A 16,812-nucleotide genomic window follows, 5' to 3' on the forward strand; every position below is an offset into this window, starting at 1 on the left:
AGCAAAGCTACTGGTAGAGAGGGAGAGAGAAAGAGTGTGCCAGGCGAGGAGGACCCGGAGAAAGAGAGGCGGCTGTGTCTTTCCCGGTGTGTGCTGCCCGATAACAAGCCCCGATACCGATGAAGAGCAGCCGTTGAACGCCAAGCCAAGCCAAGCCACCGCCAGCAGGAAAGAGGCAAAGGCCAGAGTCAGGGTCGTGGCAACCCAGGCGAGAGCAGACACAGCCGGACCAACAAGCTACAGAGGGTCTACCTGTCCGGCTGAACCAGGTCCACCTCGAGCTGGACACCGGAGCCAGCTGGTGCTCTGGCTACCCACGAAATTCGTAAGTGATCACTCTCCTTCCAAGGCTGATCGATCCCCTTTCTCGTATCTCCTCGCGATCAGGATACCGTGTAGCCCCCGTGCGCTTGATTTCGAGGGTTGAACCGCGCCGAGAGAAGAAGGATCTTGCAGCAGGCTTTTCTTCTTTTCTCTTTGGCTAGATCCAGGATCGTAGATGATTTGTTGTTGAGTCTTGCGTCGAGAGAGGATCGGCCTGGTAACGGATTCCACCGCACCACGCGTCACTTCCGGCCGGCGTCCTCGTCTTAGGCGGCCGCAGCCTCGTGCGAGTATACCCCTAACCGTGCCCCGATCAGATTATGCTGGTTTTCTTCTTTGAATGTTGTAGAGGTCGGTAGCTAGGGCTCGGGATCGGCGAAGAGGCAAGTCCGATGCGGGTTTGAAGTGGTGCAGTGTAGTTGGTTGATGGGATGCTGGGATTTTGTTCCGTGTTGGCTGTCCAGGCCTGGGCAGTATTTGGAAAGATAGTTGCATCGGTATCAGGTGACACGATTTTCACTCCAGGTGTAGAAGTCCGGTATGAGAAATGTGCGTGGATGAGAATTTGTCAGCTTTCTTGGTTGTCGCAGATTTGCGTAGCCGGAGCCTGTGATTGCTGAAGAGGGAAGTGGTTTAGGGGTAGGTTATGGGGATTTCATGTGGGTTTAATGTGACGCAGGTGTTCGTTGTTCGATGGGAGCTGGGGCTTTTTTTCTGTGCTGTCTTCCAGGGTATGGGCCCTGTCTGAAATTGTATTGTCAGTAGACAGTGGATTTTATGCATTTATGAGAAGTAGATGTCTGTAATAATGCTGTTATATTATCATCAGCCTATTCAACGTATTAAAGAGAAGAAAATAACTTTCTGCTTCGTTCCAGTTTGTTGCAATTCAGGAAGAAAAGTTTCATTTTGCATAAAGATCCGCAGTCTAGTTGTCAGTTAATATGGAAATTGTACGATTTTCTGTTAGGATTTCTGTTAGGATAGCAGGCTTTTCTATGGCTGGTTTGTTAGGATCTGAAGGATTGAAACTAGAGGATTAAAAGAGTAATCGTTGTGGAAAATTTGGACTTTTTCACTGCAATTTTGTGAGACGTCCAGGAGATTGTTTAATTAAGTGTTGAATTGTTGTTGAATTTACCCTGGGGAACTAAGTTTCACGTGTAATTTTTCTGTCACGTTTTCTGGAATTCGTTCGAATAATTCTAGGCTCGAGAAGAGCTATGAAATTGTGTGCGGTCTTCTGTTTATAATTATATTGTAAACATGTTGAAGTGGCGATTCCGGTGATTGCCCGTAGTTCTGTCGTGTTTTCAATGCTACCGGGTGGAAATTAATTCCGAAAATTGAGTTGTTACGCTTTTAAAGTCCACTTTAGAAGTCCACTTAACCCTCGATTGGGTGCAATAGGAGAAGTCACGAGTTCGGGCGCAGTGCATCTATCAGATTCAAAAATGGAAAGTCTTTAATTGAGACGGAACGGTTCTTGCACCTGTGCATTCCAACACCAGAATTCGTTTCGCCGAATAAAAACGCATGTTTCGATAAAATGCTCGACTCATCCAAAAACAATCGGAACACCAGAAACCGAGGAGTTAAAAATAATTCACTTACGATCTCGAACTAATTCATGCAGGACCTAAAATTAATTTATACACGATTTAAAATTAGTTTACACAGTCCACGTTTAGGCAGTCTATAAATTCAGCTGCAGAAAATTCATTTAGACAATGTACGCTTGATACCAGAAAATCAATTAACAAAGTGATATTCAACGTTCCTTGAATATCGCCGATCTTCCCGTTCACTCTTCTTCGAAATCAAGGCGCAATTGAAAATTAATTTCCAAAGTCTATCGGCGGTCTGCAAATAATTTACATAGTCCACATTTAGCAATAGAAAATTAGTGCGGACAGTCTAAATTTAACAACAGAAAATTCAATTACTCCGTGCACTCTAATAAAAGAAAATCAGTTCAGACAGTCTATATTTACCGATGGAAAATCGGTTTAGACGATCTACATTTAGCGATCGAAAATCGGGTAGTCCACGCTACTAAACGTTTCCTTAACATCGGTAATCTCGTTTACTTCCCTTTCGATCCGCCATATTTTCGCTCGCTTCCACGAGATTAAAATTTAATATCCGCGAAGCTCTTTAAAACGAGGCAGTGCTTTATTCTCCCGAATCGAATTTGGCGCAGCAGTTTCACTGCAAATAAATTCCACCTTGTTGAGAAACAAAGTTCAACATCTGCATAATCGTTTAAACCAGAATCTCGCTGATTGTTAGCCCTTTGCGCTATTTTCATCCTAAAACTGAATTCTTCTTCCGTCCTAGAATATTTCCATTTTATTCATGCGAAACTGATCCGATTTCCACGTACAATATTCGAATGGTTAGTAATCTAAAAATTTTGTAATATTTTTTATAATTCGATCGAAACGATGCCACAACAATTTCTAGTGGCGCTTCTCTAGTCACCACCCGGGTGCAAAGGGTTAATCGTGTAATTGCCAGAGAAAACGTGGTCATCGAATGGAAGAAAAAATTTTTCTGAAACAGAAACGAGCACGCGTTTCATTTTCCCGGAATCGAATGCGCTGCAGATGCAACTCGCACCGCGCGCGCACGCACGATTCCGATGCGATCCGCAGTTAGGGGTGTCGTGTGAACAGGTTAACGGGTGCAGCAATTATTTCGCGAACGGCCGAACGTTCGTCGGCGTCAAATGAAAACGGTAGTCGTGCACTCCCCCCTCCTCCCTCCCCCTCCGTGTACACCCGAAATGATAATAACGATAACTCGATTCGGTGGCAACAAGTTACCGAAAACCGACGTAAATATTCGGGGCCGGAATCCGCGACCGATCGATCGAATTTCTGGGCGACCCGTTCGCCTCTCGAGTGATTAATTCACCGGTTTTTATAGCCTGTCTAATTATGCGGAGTTCGACGAAGTTATTTAGGAGCATCGATAAGCAATCGATTATTTTTAGCTGCGCTCTATCTATCTCTCTCTCTCTCTCTCTCTCTCTCTCTCTCTCTCTCTCTCGCCGTGTGTGCTTGTTTCACTGAAACTCCCGGGGAACCTTGGCTGCGGAGCGAGCGCGGCTCCGTTTGGTGACACTGTGCGGCACACAGCGAAAAGTTGCATCATTCTTTTTTTCGTTTTCACCCCACATGTATATGTGCACATAATGTAAACACGATTTTTCTACACGATGCCATTGCGCTCGCGGCGAACACCGCGTTTCACGTGGGGGAAAAGAAAGTTCCACGCCGGAGCAGAGGAGAATACACACCGTGGATCGATATATTTTTTCGTTGCCGGTTAATTATTTTTAAGCAGCTAAAAATAACGGTCGCAGGTCGCGCGAGGCGGATGTGGAGACGATTTTTCCCGAGCACGGCGATTTCTCGCGGGTTCGACGATGCCTGCCGACAAATTCAGCCGAAACAATCGGCAACAATCAACTCCGGGAGCGTTAATTGATGAAACGGGGTGCCTACGTTCGTCTTCGAAACTTCTTTTAACACTGGATTTACGGAGCACTGAAAGTGACTATTCTACATTGCTTTATAAGAATAACAAGTGCGCACTACCCACAGTTTTAGCGATATTTTGAAAGTAATATATACCCGAAGAAAGAAATTTGCTAAATAATTTCTCATCTATGCATCCTTACAATCTTAAGAATTTTAAATTAAAAATATTAAGACCCGTCGTTTTGACGGGCCCTGTAAGCTTAGTGTTAATGGCTGTTTGACGATAGGAAGCATAAGTGCGAAATAAACATTTCTAAATGTCAATCTCAAGCAACCGAGCTGATCTGTCCCTTTCTTTAACACTAAACCTACCACGGTCAAAATGACCGGTTTTCTATTTCACAATTATTGAAATTATACAAACGTTTTCATAGGAATTGACTTATTTATTTAAGTACATGTTACAATGAAAATCGTTCAAAGTTTACTTCTATAAGACGTTTCACTTTTACATGTTTTCTGCCTGGTAGGTTTAGTGTTAATAACTTTGATATTTTGGTAATGACTAGACTGTGGATCTATATGCAAAATAAAAATTGCAGGAAATAGAAACCAAATTTCCACCATTCTTTAACAATTTTAAAGGATTTCGACAGAAAATCTGCCGTCCAATCCTGAGTTCCCGAACGGCGACTCTAAAACGCCACTAAAAATGACCATACTATTATTTAAAAAAATAACAACATTGCTATGTTTGTATCCAAGAAATTGCTAAAAATTAAAGTGTCGTAAATACGAGTAATAAACTTGATGTCCATAAAAGCAAGTAAATCATGAAATACTGGAAATATTCTACGTGTAACAAAATGTCGTAAACGCGTGCAGCAATCGTTAAGGAAATTAATTTGAAATAGAGAGAGAGGTAAGGGTGAACGAAGCTGAGGAGGTGCCTAATCGTTTTGGTCCGTGAACGATTAAGGAACGATTGCAACAAGGAATGTTTTTCATCGGGACGTCGTCTAATAATTATTTCCCCGCGTCCTCGTTTACAAGATTAAAGCAGCCGGTCTTTGGTTCACCGTGATCAATGTCCCAGCGGAGAGTCCCATTTAAACATCGCGGCTACAAATTAATTACCCGAGGAGCGTCCTTGCCGGTTGGCCAGCAGGAACCCGGCAGTCGTATTTTCCATCTCTATAAAAAATCTTTCTATTTCCTCGCCTCTTTCCTTTACAGCCCCGCGTTCTTTACTATCAACGTCTCCCTAGAAAGGCTGTATCCGTTAATAACTATTACTTATCGTTATCAACAGCCCGCGTAAAACTTTTAAAGTCCAGCCACTCCTCCCGGGTGCGAGGAGCGCTCGTGCCGGCTCCACCCCGGAGAGGAAGCTGTGTTTATTATTTCATAAATCTGTTCCGCGGGATATTAAAGCACGGTACACGATGATAAAAGTAATGCGAGACGAACGAAGCAAACATCCCCGCGAGGACAGGCTTCTTCGGCCGCAGCCTTATCGCTAGACTATGATGCATCGCGCGGCTGTTCGGTTCTTCAATTTTCAATTTCCGCTCGGTTTAGTATTTTATGTCCCGCTTCTTTCGATGCGAGCTCTTCAGATTCGAAAATTGGTGGCTTGCTTGGAAATTGTGGTGGTGGGGGTGTTGGAGGCCTCCGTCTCCGACTTTTGAAGCTCAGTTTTGAAATAGGGGCGCTGAGGAGGTCTCAACATAAATTAATTTTCTATCATTCTATTTTATATATTTCCAACCCAGCTTTTTGAAATTAAACAATTTGAGTATTTACTTGGTTGAGTATTTCATCGGTGGAGGTAGCCTGCAGATTTTGGAGACCTCCGTCTTCTTCGTTTGAAGCACAGTTTTGAAATAGGGGCGCTGAGGAGGTCTCAACAAACATCAATTTTCTATCATTCTATTTTCTATATTTCCAACCCAGCTTTTTGAAATTAAAAAGTTTGAGTATTTACTTACTTGAGTATTTCATCAGTGGAGGTAGCCTGCAGATTTTGGAGGCCTCCGTTTTCATCTTGTCAACCACAGTTTTGAAATAGGGGCGCTGAGGAGGTCTCAATATAAATTAATTTTCTGTCATTCTATTTTATATATTTCCAACCCAGCTTTTTGAAATTAAACAATTTGAGTATTTACTTGGTTGAGTATTTCATCGGTGGAGGTAGCCTGCAGATTTTGGAGGCCTCCGTCTTCTTCGTTTGAAGCACAGTTTTGAAATAGGGGCGCTGAGGAGGTCTCAACAAACATCAATTTTCTATCATTCTATTTTCTATATTTCCAACCCAGCTTTTTGAAATTAAAAAATTTGAGTATTTACTTACTTGAGTATTTCATCAGTGGAGGTAGCCTGCAGATTTTGGAGACCTCCGTCTTCATCTTTTGAAGCACAGTTTTGAAATAGGGGCGCTGAGGAGGTCTCAACAAACATCAATTTTCTATCATTCTATTTTCTATATTTCCAACCCAGCTTTTCGAAATTAAAAAATTTGAGTATTTACTTACTTGAGTATTTCATCAGTGGAGGTAGCCTGCAGATTTTGGAGGCCTCCGTCTTCATCTTTTCAAGCACAGTTCTGAAATAGGGGCGCTGAGGTGGTCTCAATATAAATTATTTTTCTATCATTCTATTTTCTTTATTTCCAACCCAGCTTTTTGAAATTAAAAAATTTCTTGCGTTAGCGCACTTGGGTATTTCATCAGTGGAGGTAGTCTGCAGATTTCGAAGGCCTCCGTCTTCATCTTTCAAAACACAGTTTTGAAATAGGGATGCTAAGAACGTTCTACCACTTTGATATCCAATTGTCTCACTTTCTTTCTTTCCAAGTCAGCTTCTCCAGATCTAAAAATTGCACGCGGTACTGCACTTGAAAATTCTGCAAATAGTAGTTTGCATACTTCGGGGACTTCTGTCTCCATATTATTAACAAATCCGACTCACCATACTACAACATGACTGCCCGCACAAGTGTTGCGTCTTCCGCGTTCGGAGGCGTCGAGACGTCGAAAGGGGGGCGGGGGGAGGAACGGGAGTAATTTCTCTGGGGAGCGTTAAAAAAAAGAAACAAGAAAAGATCAAATAAAAAGGCCTGTTCGAGCCTAGCGGTAGGGACGCGGAGGATCGATTTCGAGCGAAGAAGATCGTCCCGCAATAGTCCTATTAGTCCGCGTGAGTTACGGCGACAAAGCTACTGGATCAACGATAAGATCGGCGAACGGATATCGAGGAATATGTGGCACGGATTAACGCTGGCTAGGCCTCGTTGCCAGCTCTCCGCCGATAAATTTCGATAGGCTTAAGTCCGCTGGATGCACCGGAGATCGAGGATCGGATTTTCCTAGCCCGAGGTCGCCCGATAAATCTCGCTGCGTAGCCACGGAACGGTGAAGGCCGTCGCCGCAACCGCTTTCGAGCTTCGAGCTTCGAGCTTCGTAGTCTTTCGAACTTGATCGTCTTCGGAGTCGCCTGCTGAAGATAATCTTCACGAAAGATCTCGAATAGAGCGATTTCTCTATATATGTCGCCAAGGCCTCGACGATAAACGTCGCGGAATTATCCCCACTACCGCGGGGTATAGCTCGCGAGAGGCCAGGATGTTCGAGAGGCCTCGCACGCCTCGGTAAACATAACAGTAAACATAACACGGCTCGGGCATGTCCCTTGGACGATACATGACGCTGTCGTTGACAATTATCGAGAATTCACTGTAGTTCGCTTAGCACACGTTAATCATTATGTCGGTATCACGTTAATTCCTTCTTTAAACTTTTTTAACGTTTTTTAACGTTGACCAATTGCGAGACTATTGTACATTTCTATATTCCGATTAATTTACAATTTTGAATATCCTGGAAAATCCTGGTTATTCGCCGAAGCGTTAAACGCGGAGTTATTTTCGTTTGGTTTTTTTGCATTGTGTAAAAATTTGCATTTCTAGGTACCACAAAGATGTAACATAATTCTGACATACGTGTGGAGGCCTCTGTTTTAACCCTTTGCACTCGAACCTATTTTAACTACAAAATGAAACATTTTTTCCGACCTGGAATATTTCCCTTCTATATATTTACTCGTGCAATACTCAAATGTTTAGTAATTTATTAAATACAAATGAATTTAATAATGTGAAAAATATTTTGAATCGTGATACAGCAATTTTTAGTGGCGCCTTACAGTCGCCATTCGAGTGCCAAGGGTTAACACGTTAAGTGTCAAAAATCAATCCCAGAAAATTTCACAAGATCAGTGTAATTCAATGAATGAAACCGAAACTAAAAATTTAATATGTATTACAGGGGATGCTGTCTTAACCTTTTCGAATTCTAAAGTTCCTAACAAAATTCGGCTTATCTGGATATGTCACGATAAAATTTCATTTCTGAACCTAGTCAAAAATCACTGTCAGTCACATGTGACTGACGTGGCAGTTAACGTGTTAACAGGAAAAAGTAAACATTGAAAGGAAGGAAGGAAGGAAGGAGGTTCGAGTAAACGACTCAAATCTTAATCAGGTTATAATTATTAAAACAGGACAAATCCCTTCTCATTTAGTTTCACGGAAGTGGAGAATTTTGCACGAAGGTCTAGTAGGGACGATTCTGGTAGTTCTCAGCTGTTCCAGATAGGCTAGCAAAGCCTATGGGAGTATAATTAAATTGTATTGCATCGAAGCAGGTTCTAAAATAAAAGAGAAAAATTAGTTCGGGCTGAGGGGTTGAGGGTAAACATTTTTTTTCCCGCGTTCAAAGAAAGGAGCGCGGCGACGTGTTAATATTCCTACGCACTTTGCGAACGGGGAGTGGGAAGACGTTGTTGAAATCGAGCACACGATGAATCGGAGTGAGTCCGTGGCAAACGGGGTCCTTGAAACGATTCGCAATAACGAATCCATCGATCGCTCTCCGACCCGCGGGAAACGGCTTTTATCTTCGGCTGCGTTACGCGCGTATCCCCGAGCGTCCGCGTTGCGTCTCGCGATTATTCCGTCGAGCGGCGAGTTTCACCAGCAACCGCTGCCGACTACCAAGTATCGATGGCAGTGCCAACATTTTCGAGAGCCATCGGAAACGTCGACGCCGCGGTCGGATTAAATATTTTCGCCTGATAACGCTAATCTTTCCCATTGTTGCCCTCGAAGCTGACTCACGCTCTGCCATTAAACGTTGTTGTCGATCGACGACACGAATCACTACCTCGTTCGATCATTCTTCGTCTCCTTTTTACAGTACGTTTCTACGTTTCAACGGTGCTTACATGATTTTTTTTTACGTCCCTGCGCCGAAAGAAATTCTGTTTTTTAATTTCGAGTTCAACCTCTTTGGGCACGAATTTCTTTCGGTGAAAACGGAACGGTGTGATTCCGGTGTTTGTCCGAAGTGTTATTAGCAGACTACGGGTTTCTATGGGAAATGAAAATAGTTAAAATTGTTAATCGTGTTTTAATGGAATAGAAATAATGGTACAGTACTTTTAAATGGTTACTTTCGCTATTTCATATTTGATCTTACTCATTTCGATCAGAAATGGATGAAGTGTAATTATCGCTGTGCCGCGGATGTTTGTGTGAAATAGAAATTTTCCGCAACGATTTCAAGAGAGGGAGCTAAATATGAAATTGTGCTTGTCGGAATCATTTGAAGAAATTGAGAACAATCGATCTTTTCACTGTTCCATATTTTATCGTCCCGTTGTTATCACAAGACTGCACAAAGTGTTTTTGTTTTTATTGTTGAGATTGTTTTGCAGCGAAATTATAAAAATCTTTTCGTGGGGAGCGATTGAATCGAGCGTTTCAATCGAGCACGTATCGCAACAATCGTATGAAGTTTACGTAAACTCAATCTTGTGATTTCGTGTACTAGCACCAAAATTATAGTCGAGCGAGATAAATAATTCTCGGAACGATGGATAAGGAAAATTACCTACCGTGTGTCATTAGAGAGGTATGACGTAATTGTCCACGGAGTTATGTAAGAGCTGTGATGATTATTCTATTTCCGGCGTACTATTGTAACGAACGAATGTCGATATCAATAACAGCGTGCCGATGTATTTTTTTTCGTGCTAGTAGATATTATCGCGGAACGTCGACTTTGTATGCTAAACTGATAAGCAGTCCGTGGAATTTGTGCATCCATGTGGATGAACGAGGCACGATATGGTATTCTCAATTCGTTGAAATCCTCAAAAAAAAAAAAAAAAAAGAAAAAGAAAAAGAAAATAAACTTGCAGGTGACACCTGTTTGTTACAGTTGAGATAGAACGTTTTTGTATTGCATAAAGATCTGCAATCTGTCGATCAGCTTTGTCTCTTCGGCTGCGTCAGACCTCAACTTGAGATAAGTGAACAAAGTGTTTTTGTCATTCTGCTTGAATTTTTGCGATTGGTAGCTTGAAAGGGAAAGTCAAAAATTTGATTAGGGATTAGGGATCCTAATCTCTAGATTTGATTAGGGACTTGTTAGCATTTGTAGCTTCTGCAGATAATAATAATTAAAATTTTTAATTTGAATTTAGGGGAATATTCAAAGTAAAATTAAATTTGAAAAGAATTGTTATGGTGAAATTAAATTTTAGAGGAATTATTATGGTGAAATTAAATTCAGAAGAATTCTAATAATAATTTAAATTTCTAATTTGAATTTAGGGGAATATTCCAAGTAAAATTAAATTTTAAAAGAATTGTTATGGTGGAATTAAATTTAAAGGAATTATTATAGTGACATTAAATTCAGAAGAATTCTAATAACAATTTAAATTTTCATGGAGAACACTGAATTTCTGCTTCTCGAGAAATTGTCGACATTCAAGCATTGGTAGTTTAATTAGAAAAAAATATATAGTACGACTAAGTAGTTCTTCTAGGATTCTCTTGCATGACGTAGCGGGTGGAAAACCGATGACGCCTTTTTGCTGAAAAATGCTAGAAAGCACAAGAGACAGTTGGCACCCGACACATTTCGTTGCCCATGGTTTCTAGCGACGCGCGATACCGAGGATCGGAAAGCAGCTTACGTAAATTGAACACACGTAGTTAGGGTGCGGCAGGGGGGATTAATGAATCAATTATTCGTAGCCCGCGAAGTGAAACTTTAAGTGTCCGAATCGAGTTGGCGAGTACATATTGAACTTGATCCCGTTCTCGCTGACTTCGGCCCGTCGAATTATCGCGGCCGGCCACTCGACAGATAATTTATCGAGTGTTTGCCAGCGGATCCGATTCCGGGCGTGTTCCGAATCCTCCGCGGCAACATTAAAAATGTACGCCCGCCGAGGGAAACGAAAAAAGGCTGCGACACCGCAACCCGCGAGATGCTTCGATCGATTTTTCACTGGAATCCTCCTTTCACGCGGACTCGTCTCTCGTTCGGATTCGGGGAAAGAGCGTTTAGCATGTATTTTCTCAGTGGTCGAGCCAATCGGATCGTCCGACGGCGTTCTCAAATTTATCGAACGTTGATCGAACGACCTTCTGGAAAAAGGGTGTCGCTGATTTTCTGAAATGGACATTTCCGTGTACCGATTGCCCGGCGTACCAATTACTTTTCCGGAGCTTTTAGTACTCGACAACGTCGCCAGAGGTTCTACGGGGTGTCCCAAAAAATGTACCTCCCGAGGGCTCCCTTTTCTTCGCAGAAAGAAAAAATTACTTCGAATGACTACAGGAACCACCCCTTTATCAAGGAGAGCAGGACATTTTTGGGAAACACTGTATACAAATTTAGAGCGCGTTGGAAGGCTACCAACCGCTGAGAGAACAGGATTATAATGCAATACTGAAGAATAAAGTACGAAAAAATTGCACACGTCAAAGACTGGCACCAGTCGAGGAGTCGTGGTTTAACACTAGGTTTACGGACCACTAAAAGCGACTATTTCGCGTTACTTCATGAAAACAACAAGAACGTGCTACCCACATTTTGAGCAATATTTTTAAAATAATATATACCCGAAGAAATAAATTTGCTAAATAATTTCTTACGTGTGCATCCTTCGAATCTTAATAATATTAAATTAAAAATATTACAATCCGTCGTTTTGACGGGTCCCCCCGTAAATCTAGTGTTAATAATTACGAAATCAACGGCGACGAATGAGTCTTCGGGATAGAGAAAAAGAAAACTTAGTGCAGATTTCGGTGAACTTGCGGGTGTGTGACGTGCCCGATCGTTGTCCGGAGATCTATCTGCACGATCCGTCATGTCAGAAAAGCGGAACAACGACAAGGTAGCACGCAAGAGCGACAAAAGGTAAATTGACGCTCGTTTTTCCCGCCGAGGATCAAGGATCGTGTCAAAAGCTCTGCTGTCCGTCTCTTCCAAGATAAAGAGGCAAGAAGACGAGTGTTTGGAGATGACCGAGGAAGATAGGCGAGAAAGAGAAAAGAGAGAGAGAGAGAGAGAGAGAGAGGGAGAGGGAGAAGGAGAGAGGATGGTAGGGAGGAAAAAAGGGGAGGGAAGTAGACGGTGAAGCGACGGCGTAAAGTAAACGTTGGGACACACACAGGTGGCCTTTGCTTTCGTTTGAACTCACAATCAGTGCCGAACTAAAAATAGGAACCGTGACCTAACTACGCTCGATTCCACAATTATGCACTTCCTCCGGTTGTCCGACTATTTTTCGCTCCCCCGTGGCCGAATCAATGCGCCGCCAATACAACAACGTCGTCGGCCGTCGTCTGTGTGTCGCGACGACCATCAGCTTGGCCAGCAAGAGAAAGAGAAAGAGAGAGAAAGGGGGAGGTTCAACCCCGTGGGTATAGCGTCGACTGAAAGTGAGATGAAATTCATACGGATCGAAGGGAACAGGGTCGACTCGATTTTTCTCTTCTTCTATCGCTTTTTTCCGATCATCCCCCGTCTCGGCCCTTTTCCGCACGAAACCTCAGCCCAGATTCTGCGACCATCTTCGAGTTTCAAGGCAACCGAAGGACAGAAGAGTGTATTTTAGAATGTATTTTTTAGACAATCGTCTTAACACTTTAACGACCGCACACGTCTACGCAGTGAAACGTCGCCAGGGGCCGGCAGTATTTTTGAAGAATTAATTAAAAATGAAAAATAGGCAATGATCACCTAAAATCAAAGACGTGGCGATGAAATACGAAGCCGATAGCAATGTCCGCACTTGTTTACATTCATAAATTATCACACGAAGAGTGTGGTACTGGCCCACAACCTTCGGCGGTAGCATCACACACATGTTGTGCGAGCGGTCGTTAAAGTGTTAATGGATTTTTGGAAAATTTTGTAGTCTCAAAATGGCTGCTGACGCGTCAGGAATTGTATTCAGCCAGGGTGAGCAACGAGTTGTGCTTGCGCCACCCCTCTGAATTTTATGAAATGTAACATACGTGCGTCCTTCAGGTGTACAATTGAAACTGGGAGACAACTCGATTTTCTCCATCCCCTCGTCTATTTTTTTTTTTTTGTTTTTTTGACACCGGTTCTCGGCTCATCCCGGGTTTGTTTCTTTCTCGATGGCGGGATCAGCCCGGGGCGAAAGTAATCTTGCCCGGCCGAGGAATCCGAGCGAAAGCAATTTTACCACTCGCCGCTCTGCATCTCAACGAGCCTGATCGATTCGGTGTTTTTGCATAAACGCGAGCCTCCTGATCGCACTTTTCAACCCTTCGAGCACGGTAACGGGGTCTACCGGAGCCCACGGTGCCGAAACTGTCTTATCGCTCGATTTTCAACGATCGGGGACGTGTGTTTTGACTATTCGCCGATAGTCGGAGAACAGCCGTTATCAATTTTTATCTGGGGCGGTAGAAGTTTGGTCAACACAGCCCTTTAGTATGACGTTGCGGTCCGCGATGTGCCCGCGTTCCATAATTTCTTAGATGCCAGACGTTTCCCTTTTTATTTTCACAGGCCCTTCGACAGTCAATTATCCTCCCTTCAATTCGAACAGATTTTCTTTGACCCGCAGCCCGCAGCAAAGCATTCGTTCTGCCCTTTTCAGTCCGAGAGTAGATTCTCGTGCGTTCTTAAACTGCCAATTAATTATTTCCTTTTCCAATTCGAGTCGATTCCCCTTAACCCATATTGATATTTTTTGCGCGACTTAAATAGATTTTCTTGAACCATCTAAATGCAGAGCACCGCAAGAGACTGCTTTTTTTTTTTTTTTTTTTTTGGTTTTTTGATTTCGATTCAAGTGGACCCTCTGGTCACCAATTATTTATTTCCTTGAACAAATTCCCTTTCTCGGTTTAATTAGTTTCTCTTGAGCTGATAAGCTCTCTAAGCATTTTCAAGTGACAGTAGAATTTGCCAAATGATCAAAGTTCGATGAGAACGAAATAAATTTAATCTGAAATCGCGAGGTAAATAGTGCTCGATGAATGGAGCTGGAATAACGAAATAAAACTTGTTCACACGAGTCAACGGTTTCAAGGTAAAACCACTTGGAGAGCTAGACGACTCGCGTAGACGAGTAGCCAACCAGAAGTAGAAACAGCAATTCATGAACAGACAGATTAACCCATTCACTGTGTAACAAAGCGTGTCCACACGTGGATGAGAGATATCGTAATCCAGGCTCGTCGCAACATATTCAGCGTTTACAAAACAATCACCCGAGAAAATTTGTCCAAGGTGTTAGAACACGAGATTATCGCCACTATCAGCAGCAATGCGTGGCAGATAACGTTCGGACTCAAACGTGAGAAGAATTCGTCGCGGGACACACGTGAAAACAAATTTCTGCGATCTTTATCGAAAGCGTTGATTTCATCTGCTGCATTATTCACAATACATTTATTTGTTATCGCCCTCCGGACGAAGATTACGGATCCGAGAAATTTTGCGCGTAGTCTAACGTTGACTTTCCTCACGATTTCTTTGCAATGTAAAAATAATTATATTTTTTCGGGGCATAATTGTGCTTCAAAATTGAGATGGACTACATTTAACCCTCCACGGGCGCACTGGGTCATTAATGTCCAGGGCCATTTTCTTTTTTTACTGTTTTCGGCTATTAAAAATTCTGAAATACTTATTCGAGTCTCTACTTTAATACTCTCATCAGAAAAAAGTGAAAATGTTGCGGATTAAGTTCGAAAAAGTGGTGTGTGTCCCTCCCTTCTTTCTCTTTGAAAAATCTCACGAAAATATTTTCATCGTATTGGATGTAAACAGAACAGTTAATCAAATCTGGAGAACATCTACGCATCTAATTTTGCCGATAATCCAATAATATTTTTCAGAGATCTGTAGCTCCCACCTTAAAGTTTATCTTAACAAGCAGCTCAATAACAACAGCAATTTCAATTATGTACCAACAACATCTGAACAATCTAATCTAATCGCTTTCGAATAATTATTCAAAAACAGATTCCGGAGCTCCAATCTCACGCAGCTCGATCATTCGAATGTCCATCGAAGACGTTGAACGCATAACCTTCGGACAACGGACCATATCTTATAACTGTATATTGTAATTGATGATGATTAGGATCATTCACCGCTTTATTTACGAACTTTTCGAACCGTAAATTTTTCATTGTTTCCAATGCAGTAGTTGTCCATTTTACTAATTCGCCAGAAACTAAGAATTACGAGTTTGACAGGGTGCACAGTGGGCCAAAATCGCCAAAACGTGGCCAAAATGCAAAAAATGAATTTTACGTTAGGGGTATGGCTCTTGCCGTATTGGATACTCAGGTAATGATTGTATAAGAAGCCGAAGGTAAAAAGGTCTTACTACCTATACCTGTTAAATGGTGGGAGTATAAATATCCCATACAGTCGTCTCGCAGTTTTCGTGGAGTGAACTACGTTGTGAAAAAAAAAGGTGTCAAGCTTACAATTTTACAGAAATTGAATTTTTTTTGTGCGTGTACGATGGATGCTGTTCCTGGAAGTAAGTACCGTACATAATAATAACATTGGATTTATATTAATTAATGTTTGGAATGTATGAAGTGAACGATAAAACTTAGTGCACAGATTTTACAAATGTATACTAAAAGTTGTATATTCCACAATATTCCACGGAGATTCTTGTCGAGTCTTGTAGTAGATACTATTATTTAACATTATTTTGAAAAAGTAGCTGCCCAAAACTGGCCCTTTCGTAATGCGATCCATTTTTGTGACGCAGAGGTAGTCATGGTACTAGTTACAAGCATGTTTTCTCGAGAATGGTTCCGCTTACAGAATTTTCTGATACAACAATTTTTTTATTGTTTAAAAAAAATTTTATTTTTTGTAATTTTGACATCAGAGACATATTCGCCGGCCCGAAAAATATGGGAACACTAATTTTCAAGGAAGTCCAATAATTTTTTTGGTTACGCATCCGCCATAGTGAATCCGCCATTTTGTTTTTTGTAATTTTGACACCAGATTTATAATCAGCAACCCGAGAAACCTATGAGTATCAATTTTGAACTAAATTGAAGTACTCCTTCCTATTTTGGCCACGTTTTGGCGCTTTTGGCCCACTGTGCGGTGGGTCAAAAGAGACCCGGATTCCGCTGTCGGAGGATTAAAATCGAGAGTGGAACTTCACCTGAATACTATCTTAAATATTTCTCGTATTCGCAAAGTCTTTTGCAAAGACGCAAAAAAAAAAAAATAAAATAAGACGAGCGTTGCATCATACGCTTAAAAACATACAAAAAGAATTGCATACAAATTTGAACTAGCCGTATCTACTCGTTGTTAAGTGTGCACAGTATGAAAATTAACCAAATCCATTAGCCTTTACGAGACTGATCTCTTGGTGCAGTAATGGACGTATGAATACGTCCCCAGCGAAACATCACCAGGATACAGTGATTTCTCTATATATGTCGCTAGGGCCTGGATGATAAACGTCACGGAATTATCCCCACTACCGCGGGGTATATACTCGGTGAGGGTCCACCGAGCTCGAGAGGCCTCGGTAAACATAACACGGCTAGGATAAGTCTCCTGGACGATACCTGACGCTGACATACATCAAGAATTCACTGTAATTC

General features: G+C 42.0%; 1 protein-coding gene across 1 annotated transcript in view; it reads left to right on the top strand.

Moving 5' to 3' along the window:
- The window catches only part of LOC143356786 (acetylcholinesterase), a 101,582-nt gene continuing 84,770 nt past the window's right edge, over positions 1 to 16,812 (top strand). Inside the window, exon 1 of the mRNA XM_076792758.1 lies at positions 1 to 325. The gene's annotated coding sequence lies outside the window, so the exon portion shown is untranslated. The remainder of the gene's footprint in view (positions 326 to 16,812) is intronic.

This window comes from Halictus rubicundus, chromosome 8, assembly GCF_050948215.1.
Source record: "Halictus rubicundus isolate RS-2024b chromosome 8, iyHalRubi1_principal, whole genome shotgun sequence".
Taxonomy (NCBI): domain Eukaryota; kingdom Metazoa; phylum Arthropoda; class Insecta; order Hymenoptera; family Halictidae; genus Halictus; species Halictus rubicundus.